The sequence below is a fragment of the Triticum urartu genome, chromosome 7 (assembly GCF_003073215.2).
Source record: "Triticum urartu cultivar G1812 chromosome 7, Tu2.1, whole genome shotgun sequence".
NCBI lineage: Eukaryota > Viridiplantae > Streptophyta > Magnoliopsida > Poales > Poaceae > Triticum > Triticum urartu.
Window position 1 is genome coordinate 563,510,489 of NC_053028.1, and position 15,084 is coordinate 563,525,572.

Consider the following 15,084-nt stretch of genomic DNA (forward strand, 5'->3'; position numbering starts at 1 on the left):
GACTATTACTTTGCCTGCTCCTTCCTTGTTTGACTTATTTGCAGGCAAGTACCTTGTTCCGTCGGAGGCCATTCACGCCTACCGGAACCCCACATCAGCTACAGAGCCAGATCCGGAACCACAATTTGTTCCTTCACGCCAGTCTGTTTACCAGTGGGATCCGGAGGAGATGGCCAACCCGTGGCAACCCGAGGCTTCTTCTCAGTATGACCCCAACTACAACTTTGGATATCCGCCAGGCCAGCCGTGGCAGTAGACCAACTTAGACCAAAAGCCTAAGCTTGGGGGAGTACGTATTTCTCACCGACATTACATTCATGTTTACACACTCATGCTAGTTGTCGGTGCTCATACTTTTTCACTGTAATATCCATGCTAGTTTATTTTCCTTTTTATGCTTTCTTCTTGTGTGTTTGAAAAAACCTTAAGAAAACCAAAAAAATTAGTTGTAGCTTTTAGCTAGTTTACTTTTTTGCTTGTAGTAGTAGTAACTAAAAGAAAACCCAAAAAGATTTCCTGTTCTTCTTTTGCTTGTTGGGAGCTTTCCCGTGTAAATAGTTTTATTTCTTTTCTTTTCTTTGGGGGTCGATAGGAGAAGACCATGATGAAAATGTTGAAGTGGCTCTTATATGCATTATTTTTGATTTAACCAAGAACCCATATTATCTTGTCTTATCCTTTGTATTGAATGCCTGCAAATTCCAGCTTAGTCCAATGCACGGGCACTATTATTATTATTCACATCGTTTGGTCGTGCAAGTGAAAGGCAATTATGACGATATATGATGGACTGATTGAGATGAGAGAAGCTGGTATGAACTCGACCTCTCTAGTTTTTGTAAATATGATTAGTTCATCGTTCCTGATTCAGCCTATTATGAATAAACATGTTTGCAATGATAATTAGAGATTATAGTTGCTTATGCCATGCTTAATTAGCTAGGAGTTTATAATGGTTTATCTTGCGTGCCAACATGCTATTAAAATGGTTGTGATGTGATATAGTAGGGTGGTATCCTCCTTTAAATGATTCGAGTGACTTGACTTGGCACATGTTCACGCATGTAGTTGAAACAAAATCAACATAGACTTCACGATATTTATATTCATGGTGGATTATATCCTACTCATGCTTGGACTCAATGTTTATTAATTTTAATGCATGTTCATGACTCTTGTCGCTCTCTAGTTGGTCGCTTCCCAGTCTCTTTCTAGCCTTCACTTGTACTAAGCGGGAATGCTACTTGTGCATCCACTTCCATAAACCCCAAAGTTATTCCATATGAGTCCACCATACTTTCCTATATGCGGTATCTACCTGCCATTCCAAGTAAATTTGTATGTGCCAAACTCTAAACCTTCAAATGAAATTCTGTTTTGTATGCTCGAATAGCTCATGTATCAACTAGGGTTGTCTATATCTTTCATGCTAGGCGGGTTATTCTCAAGAGGAGTGGACTCCCCTCCTCACTCACGAGAAAATGGCTGGTCACCAGGATGCCCAGTCCCATGCTTTATGCAAATCAAATCGAAATAATTGCAAACAAAACTCCCCCGGGACTCTTGTTAGTTGGAGGCACTCGTTGTTTCGAGCAAACCATGGATTGATGCTTGTTGGTGGAGGGGGAGTATAAACTTTACCATTCTGTTTGGGAACCGCCTATAATGTGAGTAGCATGGAAGATATCGAGATCTCTCGGTTGTTATGTTGACAATGAAAGTATACCGCTCAAAATATTATTCATCTCTATTTCAAAACCGAGCTCTGGCAGCTCTATAAATCCCTGCTTCCCTCAGCGAAGGGCCTATCTATTTACTTTTATGTTGAGTCATCACCCTCTTATTAAAAAGCACCAGCTGGAGAGCACCGCTGTCATTTGCATCCATTATTATTAATTTATATTGAGTATAACTAGAGCTCTTTCACCATGAATTGCAATGTTTAGTCAGTCCTTGATCTTTGAAGGTGCTTTGCATTTATGTTTTGCGGTCTCAGAAAGGGCTAGCGAGATACCATCTTGTTATATCATATTATGATTGTTTTGAGAAAGTGTTGTCATTCGAGATTTATTATTATTGCTCGCTAGTTGATTATGCCATTGATATGAGTAAACATGAGACCTAAATGTTATTGTGAATATGGTTAGTCATAATCTTTGCTGAAAACTTGAATGCCGGCTTTACATATTTACAACAACAAGAGCAAACAGAGTTTGTAAAAGTTTTTATTTATCACTTTCAGTTTGTCAATTGAATTGCTTGAGGATAAGCAAAGGTTTAAGCTTGGGGGAGTTGATACGTCTCCAACGTATCTACTTTTCCAAACACTTTTGCCCTTGTTTTGGACTCTAACTTGCATGATTTGAATGGAACTAACCCGGACCGATGTTGTTTTCAGCAGAATTGCCATGGTGTTATTTTTGTGCAGAAACAAAAGTTCTCGGAATGACCTGAAAATCAACGAAGATTATTTTTGGAAAATATAAAAAGTAATGGGGAAATAATTAAGGCCAGGGGGCCCACACCCTGTCCACGAGGGTGGGAGGCGCGCCTCCCTGCCTCGTGGGCCCCCTGGAGCTCCACCGACCTCAACTCCAACTCTATATATTCACGTTCGGGGAGAAAAAAATCAGAGAGAAAGATTCATCGCGCTTTACGATACGGAGCCGCCACCAAGCCCTAAACTCTCTCGGGAGGGCTGATCTGGAGTCCGTTCGGGGCTCCGGAGAGGGGAATCCTTCGCTATCGTCATCATCAACCATCCTCCATCACCAATTTCATGATGCTCACCGCCGTGCGTGAGTAATTCCATCGTAGGCTTGCTGGACGGTGATGGGTTGGATGAGATTTATCATGTAATCGAGTTAGTTTTGTTAGGGTTTGATCCCTAGTATCCACTATGTTCTGAGATTGATGTTGCTATGACTTTGTTATACTTAATGCTTGTCACTAGGGCCCGAGTGCCATGATTTCAGAGATGAACCTATTATGTTTTCATGAATATATGTGAGTTTTTTATCCTATCTTGCAAGTCTATAGTCACCTACTATGTGTTATGATCCGGCAACTCCGAAGTGACAATAATCGGGACAACTCACGGTGATGACCATAGTTTGAGGAGTTCATGTATTCACTATGTGTTAATGCTTTGGTCCGGTACTCTATTAAAAGGAGGCCTTAATATCCCTTAGTTTCCAATAGGATCCCGCTGCCACGGGAGGGTAGGACAAAAGATGTCATGCAAGTCTTTTCCATAAGCACGTATGACTATATTCGGAATACATGCCTACATTACGTTGATGAATTGGAGCTAGTTCTGTGGCACCCTATGTTATAACTGTTGCATGAATAATCGCATCCGGCATAATTCTCCATCACCGATCCAATGCCTATGAGCTTTTCACATATTGTTCTTCGCTTAGTTACTTTACCGTTGCCACTGTTACAATCACTACAAAACTTCTACTGTTACTTTTGCTACCGTTACCGTTACTTCCATGCTACTTTGCTACTAAATACTTTGCTGCAGATATTAAGTTATCCAGGTGTGGTTGAATTGACAACTCAACTACTAATACTTGATAATATTCTTTGGACCCACTTGTGTCAAATCAATAAATTTGGGTTGAATACTCTACCCACTACAAAAAAAGACACATCCGTGACATTTTGGGCCGACGAATTTTTTTCTGTCATACATATGACACTTCTATGACGATAATTGTCACAAAAACCGGTATCATCATAGATGTGGTGGGCTCCTACTTCTATGACAAAAAATCATTATAGAAAATGGGCTTTTCGTCCTGGGCGGGCCGGAGACGCAGCTGCATGACATTCTTTGGGCCGTCCATGATGGAAAAACCATGGTAGAAGCGAGGGGGAGGAAAATTTCGGGGAGTTGCCGGTTACGATGGGAGGTCGGGGGCCGAGCGATGCACGTTTCTCTTGTACACGTGCGAGGCGTTGGCTCTAACTGAACCCGAGCGAGGCGTTGGGCTCTAACTGAACCCGAGCGATTGCACTGCAGGCTACGCGTTACTGAACCCGAGCGATCGATCGATGGCTGTTAACTGAACCCGATGGAGCGATTCCTTCGCTACTGCTGCTAACTGAAGCCGATCGATTGGATGAACAGTGAGCGTTGTGGGGGGGGGGGGGGGGTTGGATGAACAGTGAGCGGTGGCGTTGCCTCTGGATGAACAGGACCCCGTGGTGTGGAGGGCTGGATGAACAGTAGACGGTGGAGGGGTAGCCGTGGAGGGGTGGTTGAACATGACCCCGTGGTGTGGAGGGCTGGATGAACAGTAGACGGTGGAGGGGTGCCCGTGGAGGGGTGGTTGAACAGTAGCCGGTGGAGTAGCGCGCGGTGGAGGCTGGATGAACAGGAGCCCGTGGAGGCTGGAGGAGGTCGACGGTAGCCCGTGGAGGCTGGAGGAGGTCAACGGTGGAGATGAACAGTATCCCGTGGAGTCCTGTTTTGCGGTACGCCACACCCCTCCCCATGAACAGGACCCCCGTTTCGACCGTAGGAGGTCCGTTTCCTCCGTTTTACGGTACACCACACCCCTCCCGATCAACAGGACCCCCGTTTTGACCGTAGGAGGTCCGTTTCCTCCGTTTTGCGGTACGCCACACCCCTCCCAATCAACAGGACCCCCGTTTTGACCGTAGGAGGTCCGTTTCCTCGTTGTGCGGTACGCCAGGCCCCACCCGATCAACAGGATCCCGTTTCGAACGTGGCCGGTTGAACACAAGGCCGTTTCCTCCGTTGTGCGGTACGCCAGGCCTCGTTTCCATCGCCTGTTCCGTCCAAGCCCTCCCAATGAACACGACCACGCATTCCATTCCGACCCAGCTGGTTGGCTCCCCATGAACACGACGACGACACTGTTTCTCCGTTCTGACCCAGCCATGTACATATGCGCGAGTAGGCGTTCGAGACCCTACCCATATGTACGTACGTGGCCGTATTTTCTTTCTTGCACCCTCGCCGCTGTACGTACGTGTACATGCTACGTGCACGCCTCTACTACGACACGTGCGTGCCTCTACAACGACCAGTATGTACGTACACGTTTGCGACCAGAATGACAACCCTACGTACGCTTCGACCAGGTGGGTCCCGACTGTCAGGCACTTCCTTACCTGCGAAGATGTAGCTGGTGGGTCCCAGCAGTCAGGGGGCGAATCATTTTTTTTGCTCGGACGCACTTCCTTGCGTGCGAAGATGTAGCTGGTGGGTCCCAACAGTCAGGGGGAAACATTTTTTTTGCGAAATACGGTGGCCCGTCCGATGGGTCCCCGCTGTCAGGTGGAGCAATAATTATTTTACGTGTAATAAGGAAGCACTTCCTTGCTGCGGCCGTGGACCCAGCTGTCAGCCTCTCCTCGTACAGTCCACGTCCGATGGAAGCCATTCCTTGACCACGTTCACCACGCCGCGCCGAGAGCACCAGGGCGGTGGACGATGGCGAGGCCTAGGAAGGGGACGACGCGGAGCCGGGAAAGATGCGGCAGTGGATGCCCACACGTAGAGGAGTACGAGGGTTCACTGGTTCACTGCGGTGGGAGGCTGTCGTCGCCGCAGAATAACAGGGGGTGTGGGTGAGTAGAGGGATGGCCTGGCCAGCGGTGGGAGTAGTAGGGGGCGGTGAGGCCTCCGCCACATCGCAGCCGGCCACGGGAGGCAGGAGCACGAGGCACGACTGGCGCTGGTTTGGGTGGCTGGAGCAAGAAGACCAGAGGTTGAAGAAGCACTATGGCCGTTGGATGGACATCGTACGGTCACTGGAGCTAGAATCGTGCATATTGACTAAGTTGACAAAGCCCTCTGTCCCCGTCAACTTAGTAGGCCCACAAGTCAGCCTGCCACTATACTGGGTCCCAGCTAACAGGGGGAGTATTCATATTTTTGTGCGTAATAAGGAGGCACTTCCTTGTGTGCGAAGATATAGCTGGTGGGTCCGAGCTGTCAGCGGCGGTAACGTTTTTTTCGCGAAATACAGAGGCCCTTTCGGTGGGTCCCTGATGTCAGGTGGATGAATCATTATTTTGCGCGTAATAAGGAGGCATTTCCTTGCGTGCGGCCGTGGACCCAGCTGTCGGCCTCTCCACGTATAGTCCACTTCAGATGCATGTCGGTCGTTGACCACGTTGACCAGGCCGCGCCGAGAGCACCAGGGCGGTGGACGACGGCGAGGCCTAGGAAGGGAACGACATGGAGGCAGGGAAGACTCGGCAGTTTTTTCCCACGCGGAGGGGAGTACGACTGTACGAGGGTTTACTGGTTCGTCTGCTGTTGCCGGAGAATAACAGCAGGTGTGGGTGAGTAGAGGGATGGCTAGGCCAGCGATGGGAGTATGGTGGGGCGGTGAGGCCTGCGCGGCAGCACAGTCGGCCGCGGGGAGGAGGGAGCAGGAAGTCCCGTCGGCACTTGTTTGAGCAGCTGGAGCAGGAAGAGCAGAGATTGATGAAGCACGACGGCCGTTGGATGGACATCCAACAATCACTGCTTGTGTGTCAACCGTTTTTTAGGAGAGCCTCAAATCTATGGAAAACAGCATACAACCCATCTGCCATTATTTCTAATAATTTACAGCCCATTTGCTAATTCTTAAGGTTTTTTTGGAGCCCATATTCTTTTTGTTAGCGTTACAGCCCATATTGTGGCCACGGTTAAAAAATTATATGAAATTTTGCATATTTCGGTGCGGTCCAAATTATTTTTAATCCTGAAATTTTGACTCACATTCAAACTGATTTAAAAAATAAATGTATATCAATATAAAATCCAACAAATTCTCCACGCATAAAAATTAATGTAATTTAAAATCTCGAAATGAAAAAAAGATATTTGAAACTAATTGCCGGTTTGATGTGTTTTAAAAATATACAGCCCATTTCTCATTACTGATAGGCCATTTTCTCGGCCAGCCGAATGAAGCTCTCCTCGTCTTGAAAGATTTGCAGCCCAATAGGCCTGACAAAGCGACTTACTTGGCAAATCACAAAAAAACTGGGCTGTGGCCTTGGACCCAGCTGTCAGCCTCTCCATGTACAGTACTCTTCCGATGGAAGTCGGTCGTTGACCACATTGACCATGCCGCGCCGAAAGCACCAAGGCAGTGGACGACGGCGAGGCCTAGGAAGGGGACGATGCGGAGCCGGGGAAGACGCGGCAGTGGATGCCCACGTGGAGAGGAGTATGAGGGTTCACTGGTTTAGCTGCGGCGTGAGGCTGCTGCCGCCGCAGAATAACAAGGGGTGTGGGTGAGTAGAGGGATACCCTGGGCCAGCGGTGGGAGTAGTAGGGGGCGGTGAGGCCTCCACGGCATCACAACCGACCACGAGAGGCAGGAGCACGCGGCACGACCGGCGCTGTTTTGGGCGGCTGGAGCAAGAAGACCAGAGGTTGAAGAAGCACTATGGTTGTTGGATGGACATCGTACGGTCACTGGAGCTAGAATCGTTCATATTGACTAAGTTGACAAAGCCCTCCGTCCTCGTCAATTTAGTAGGCCCACAAGTCAGCCACCCATTATGGTGGGTCCCAGCTAGCAGGGGGTATTCATTTTTTGGTACGTAATAAGGAGGCACTTCCTTGCGTGCGAAGATATAGCTGGTAGGTCCGACCTATCAGCGGGGGGGGATGTTTTTTTCGCGAAATACAGAAGCCCTTCCCACGTACAGTGCACGTACAGTGCGTAATAAGGAGGAACTTTCCTTGCATGCGACCATGGACCTCGTGGGTCCCAGCCGTCAGGCTCTCCACGTACAGTCCTCTTCCGACGGCTCTTGTATGTTGACCACGCCGCGCCGAGCGCACCGAGGCGGTGGACGACGGCAAGGCCCCAGACTGGAATGACCCGGAGATGGGGAAGACGTGGTAGTGGAGTCGCAGACGGAGAGGAGTGGGAAACTTGACTAGTTCGGGTGCGGGGTGGGCCTACACTCGGCAGAGAATAACAGGAGGTGCGGAGTGGAGGGATGGCCTGGCCGTCGGTGGGGTAGCGTTTCGCTGAGGAGCGCAAAACAACGCCGCTAGACACCGAAGGCTGGAGCAGGCGGTTCCGGCAGCGCTGGGAGAAGAAGACGAAAGATTGAAGAAGAATGCCGGCCGTTGGATGTAAATCCAACGCATTCTTAGGCTTCGACCTACTGGCCCACATGTCAGCCAGTCCATTTGTTTTTTTAGTCCATTTGGTGGGCTGGGTGAAACAATGATGTAGCATCTATGCAGCCTGTTTAAATCCCATTTGCATTTTTCTCAAAAACCACGGACTTGCTGGGTTGGGTGAAAATATCATGTTGGGCTAGATGGAGAAATGTTATAAAAACATAAACACATGATTGCACGTCAGTAAAATCTTTGCAAGCTTATGTACGCAATCACTAGGAGTTAACTTGGCAAGTTATATATAAACAATTATTATTATTATTTTGTAAGAACTTTGAACTTATGAAATAAAATATCATTTTAATTTGATGAGTTAATAGTACATGGGGTATTATTATTTTTTAGGCTAGACGTGGGACAGTTGAGTTGGTTCTAGGGGAAAGTACTGGGAGAAAACTCAGTTTACATCGAAAAAGAAAGTGGGAGAAAATTCAGAGACCTGCTGGGTCCACCTGAGGAGAGGAATATGTTGGGAGGAAGGAGATTCAAAGCATGGCAGCCGAGTGAACTAGTTTTTTTACGGACAAGTGAACTAGTTTACATACATAAGCAAATAGCCACTAAAAAAGCAATCAGGTTAATGGGTTTTTAAAAGAAATATTTCGAACAAAACAGATAATTACGACACATAGGCTAATGCATGAAACACTCAGATGATAAAGGTGCTTATAAACAGATAAAGTACAACATCTTGACCTTCCTGGCACGCTTGATCATGACGCTGCGGCTGTCTGTGTACTCGTCGGTTACGGGAAGCAGACACGCCCTCATGTCTAAGATCTGCCTGTACATGTCGTAGCATGCGTATGCGTCCTTGGCCGCGAAGGTTATGTAGGCTAGATTCAGAGGTACCTCCCACATGTTCAGGTCGTCTTCTTTCATGTTGGCGTATTAGGGGTCAATGATGGTCTCAGCGAGATCAACCACGGAGTCCTTCTCCTGCCCATTGCTGATGATCTTGTATTGCTTCTGGATGTCGACAAGCTTGTTGCACCAGATGGCTGAATCGTCACGGTCTTCCTTCTCTCCACCGTAGCGAAGGTGCAGTCGGCGCTGCCGATGAAACGGGCGAATGCTCGAGAACCTGGTGCAGCCATAGGACTGAGGCGAGGCAGAGCTTCACCGAGTCCGTATCGTTGGTGTACATCACATTCAACTTGGTGCAGCCATAGGACTGAACGGCGAACTAACTCCTTGCTGAAGTCCATATCCAACAGGCTCACCCATCGGATCAGCATTGGAGTCTCTTTGAGTGAACGAGTGTGTAGGCGGCGGCAGCAGTTCGTTTTTCAGCTCTTGGGGAACTGGATTCAACAGTAAGCTGAGTATGTACAGGCGACGACAGTTACTAACCGTCCCTCGTCCGCTGCACGCCCGGCAGAAGATGCACCCTCGGCGCATTCAAACGCCTCCATTAAGTAACCTACTCCGGCCACACGTCGGTTCACGAGCGGGTCTGTATTGGTACTGTAATAACAGGAGTTAGTGGTCACTTTACTTAAATTTAATTAGCTTTAATAGAAATTTATACTTAAAACAAGCAATGCATTGGCTCGTTCTATCAGTGCCATGGGATCAACATGCACAACAATTAGAATTATTATTCTCAGGACGCACACGATCAGCACATTTGTCGCACTTTCACAAAGATAATACTACCAAGTTTGAACTGTTTGTTATGGTTGCAGTCCTCTACATCATCATGTCGTGTTTCCCAGCTTGCATGGTTCAGACAACAAATAAGATCCAAATAATAAGTACAATAAAGATGCCTACACATCTCATTGATTCCCAGCTTGCAAGATTCAGAACCAACAAATAAGATCCAAATAATAAGTACAACAAAGATGCCTACACATCTCATTGATTCCCAGCTTGCAAGATTCAGAACCAACAAATAAGATTCAAATAATAAGTACAACAAAGATGCCTACACATCTCATTGATTCCCAGCTTGCAAGATTCAGAACCAACCCATTAGAGCGTTTTGATAAAGTGAATATCGAGATTAAATCCATCTTGGCTAGCCATGTCATACAATTGAAGAACTTGGCGAATGCTCTTGACCATCACAACATCTGTAGTTGAGTATTCCCGTTTGCACAGCACAAACAAGGAGACAGGAGAGCATGATTTCACTTTAATAGCGGCCTCCTTGAACTCAACCTCCAGCTCCACTAGGATGAGGTCTGCCTGGAGTTCCATGATTCAATTCATGCGCCTTTTTCTGCGGTTCACCTGAAATGAAGCAAAGATTGCATCATTCAGCTAGCAAGAAGTACTTGCTCTTGTGAGCTGGCAGGTTCTTCTTTAGTAGTTGCACTAAAATTGAGGAACATTAAGGTTGGCTGTCCGGCTCATGTAAGGTGCAACTATAATTTTCTTATCCTTTTGTGCAGTTCCACTAAAATAAAGTGCCATTGTGGTGACGGTGATGGCTCCATCTTGCAAAGGCTAATAAAATGTTGCACGAGATTACCAGCAGAACTTGACCGGGGATTTTGGAAACTCCAATCACCAAATTTTGTGCAGTTCCACCAAAATTGAGAGATGTTGCCCACGTGACATTTTAGTTGAACTGCACAAGACACTCATTCCAAAAAAAGTGTTTTGTAGTTCACCAAAAGGTCACAATAGCAACAAGGTGAAATGGATATCCCTATCTGCACAAAATATAGAAAGTAAATAGTTGCTGGTCAATAAGAATATACGAAACATATACAAAATGAAAAGAAGCATCTTAATTATGTTCATGGCAATCACGCAAGGACAGTAGAAATTTTAAAACGTCAGCAATGCTTCATGTTACCAGAAGCATTACGATCAACAATGAGATTCCTCAGATATGGGATTACTTTAATGGTGGGATTGCTTGTTTACCAGACACAGTAATTCAACAGCAGCTAAAGAGTTGGTTTAAGGGCATGGGACCGTGGGGACACCAGGACACTCAGCAGCGTAAAGGAGCAACTTACTTATCATACTAGGGAAAACAGCAGGAGTGCCATTTGTAACACAGTTTAATTGCATCTTATCACTGGAGGCATTAGATTAACAATAACACTGGTTAGACATGTCCCTAAGGTAACAGTGTGATCGCTTCATTTTACATGCGCCCTTACATTAACAAGGGCAAAAGGTTGGTATAAGGACATGCGATAGTGGACGCATCAGCACAATGTACCTACAAGGAGGCATAAAGTGGTGATGCCGAGCTTGTTCACGCTATGTGAGGGCAGCAAACCTAATCCTGGAGACCTTTTACTATGTGAGGGCATCAAATCTAATCCTGGAGACCTTTTACTATGTGAGGGCAGCAAATCTAATCCTGGAGACCTTTTACTATGTGAGGGCAGCAAATCTAATCCTGAGACCTTTTACTATGTGAGGGCAGCAAATCTAATCCTGAGACCTTTTACTATGTGAGGGCAGCAAATCTAATCCTGAGACCTTTTACTATGTGAGGGCAGCAAATCTAATCCTGAGACCTTTTACTATGTGAGGGCAGCAAATCTAATCCTGAGACCTTTTACTATGTGAGGGCAGCAAATCTAATCCTGAGACCTTTTACTATGTGAGGGCAGCAAATCTAATCCTGGAGACCTTTTACTATGTGATGGCAGCAAATCTAATCCTGGACATACTCTGTTGACTTGTCCACCAGCCGCCACTTTCTATCCTTTTTTCAACCAATAATAGATCTGTTCCTTATCTAGTTTGTACTGCGTTTTCCCATTATTTCCCTTTTCAACCAAGAGACCGGTTGGGTATCTGGTCTCTACTACTTTCACCATATTATTTCCTCTTTGAATCAAGTCCTAGATTCATGCTACAACTTTCCCCCCTTTCTTCGTTGTTTGAACAAAGCCCTAGATTCGAATGCATGAAGTAGCTTTACCTCTAATAATACTAAAAATTTAGGTGGCTTTGGAAGAGCTGATGGGAGTAGAAAAAGATGCATATGCAGACACGTGGGGAGCTGAGGCAGTAGAGCAATGCCGCTTTTGAAGAACTTATACCCGAGGGTCGCCGGGATGTCGGCGGCGGCAGGTCAGATCTGCGGACAGTACGGCAGGGAGGAAGAAGGGTCGGAGGACCTCCCGAGCCGGCGCTGTGTCGGAGAGAACGGCACGGGCAGAGGATCGGGCCCCTCCGGCAGCTGTGGGTTTCCTCCCTCGGCGGTGATGACCGCGTGAACGATGCACCTTTTAGTCCTCTACACACACTGGCCGAAGGGATTCAGCCGGATCTGTGACCAGCGGTGAGCAGAGAGAAAATGTCGCTACCGCTGTCTTGTTTATATCTCGAGAGGATGAGAGAATGAAGAGAGCAACCCTAGTAAAGCAAGCGCCCAGGCCCCTACGTCCATATATAGTGGAGTGATTATCTTTTCTCTCTCCGCAACAAGCGTTTCAATTTGTGTACGTGGCATTAAAGAAAAGAAACTCTCTATTTAAGGTGACTACTCTACGACTCCTACTTACTACTAAAGTACTATCTCCATCCTGGTTTATAGGTCCCTTTTATAGTTTGTGCCAAATTTTGACTAAAGATTTAACTAACAAAATGTTAATGCATGTCAAGAAAAATTATCTCATTGGATTCATATTTGAACATAGTTTTGAAAAATATAATGTTTGGTGACATGCGTGAACATTTTCTTAGTTTAATCTATGGTCAAAATTTGGCACGAAATACAATGGGACCAATAAACCCGGACAGAGGTAGTATTGTTCACTTGTGCTCCCCGTCCCTCCATTCATTGAACAACCCCACGGGTGAATAAACATACAGTAAGTACTATATTTATATAGAACGAACAAGCTCGAACTATTTTCGCATAGTTAAAAGTTGAGGGCGGGGCTTTTCCCGGGCAGTACGCGTGGCAGTTTTAGGGTAGGCGGTTTGACAGAGAGGTGAGGAGGGTGAGCGAGTGGGGCTGTGCAATTTGACGGTGCGTTACTGCTGGAAAGACTTGTGATATGACCACTCACTATAGTCATGAATTACTGGCGCTCCGACCGGGGTGATGCCCCCCTTCCGTTCCGCGCTCTAATCTGGTGCATGACACGTCGACCCGGATGCCGACTCTCCCACATGTCGGAGTAGTAAGAAGGAGCAAAGAATGATGCGGTATATATACTACTCCCTCCATTCCTAAATATAAGTCTTTGGAGAGATTTCACTATGGACCACATACGGAGAAAAATGAGTGGATCTACACATAAAATGCATCTATATATACATCGTATGTGGTCCACAGTGAAATATCTACGAAGACTTATATTTAGGAACGAAGGGAGTACTACTCAGGTCAGAGGAGTGCGAACCACGGCAGCCTAGTGAACCAGCCGTGCGAACCACGGTAGCCCAGTGAACCAGCAGTAGAAAACAATGTGGTGATATGGCCATAAAAAACAATGTGCTACGGTCCACACTATAGCATGTACAGTAACACTCCTCTTTGTTTGGATCCCTGAGTTAGAGCTAGTTTGGGTTGAAATAGCCTCAAATTATCGAAACAAGAGGGGTTAGTTTGAGCTAGTTTGCTCTAACCCAGCTAAAAAAACTAGCCCGGTTGTTGGGGATATAACCACTGGGCGTAAACCGGCCAGGACAGGTCGGGTTAACTTCATCAGTAGTTGAATATGTTAAAGCCCAAGTAGGCAGATGAGGGCTTAAGGCCCATAGCCGGTTCAAGGCCTGTAGCTGTAAACCGGTGTTAGTATGTAGCTTGTATTGTAAGTTAGGAATAGTAGAGACCGAGCCGGATACATCTATAAACCGGTAACGGGACTCTGTGAACCGACGGGTGCCACCCATGTATATAAGGGGACGACCCGGCAGCAGTTTGAGGACAATAGACAACAACTAGAGATTTAGGCGAAGCTTGTTTGCTCCCTAGTCATCGAAACCCCATCAATTCCATCACAACTAGACGTAGGCTTTTACCTTCATCGAAGGGGCCGAACTAGTATAAACTCTCTTGCGTCCTTGTGTCTGATTTAACCCCTTCAAGCTAACCCGTAGCGATGGCTCCACGACTAAGTCCTTTCATGGGGACATCCGCCGTGACAAAACCACGACAGTTGGCGCCCACCGTGGGGCTATCGCACGATGGTTTCAAGTTCTTGGAGGGCAGCTTCGAAGGACTCAAGGGCTATGCTGTGGGCCGGATGACAAAGAGTCGTCGCGGCAAGCTCTACATCGACGATGCAGGATGGGGCCCCGAGGCCGGCTCAATTGAGTACGGGTACCGGGTCCCCTTTGGTGGCATACACGTCTTCATCGGCAAGATCAGTGAACCGGGTCCTGAGCCGGACATCTGCACCGACCTCGTCGAAACAGCTCAGTGTGCGAGATCTGCCCAGGTTAAACCGACTGTGAAGCGTGCCTTCGTGGGGGTCATCCACGGAGGAGAATACGAGGATGGATCGGGATCTGGTAGCGAGACCGTCGTTTATTCCGGCGACGAGTCCTCGACCGGAGAAACCGAATCATTATATCAGTTGCAAGACGACCAGATTGGGGGCTGTTCCGATGGCGATAGTATTCCGGACCCCTCTGATCTGCCCAACCGGGTTGGAATATTCATGGCCGGTACACAGGTGGCGGTCCACTCCTCGACTGCAGCGGCAATGTTCTCCGGATCAGCGGCGGCGGCGGCCGGGGCAGGAGGTCCTGTGCGCCCGCCGGCTCAAGTTTTATCTGATCTGTTTGATGCGCTGGTTGTGCTCATGGCGGAGGCTAACCCGGCGGATCATGACGCCCACAATGCGGAGGTTGCAAAGGTGAGGGAGCAGATCACTCAGGCCAAGGCCGACCTGGCAGCAGAGAACGACAGGATGGCTGCAGAGCGGGCCGCTTTGGATGCCCAGGCCTATAAACTTATGCTGGATCAGAAC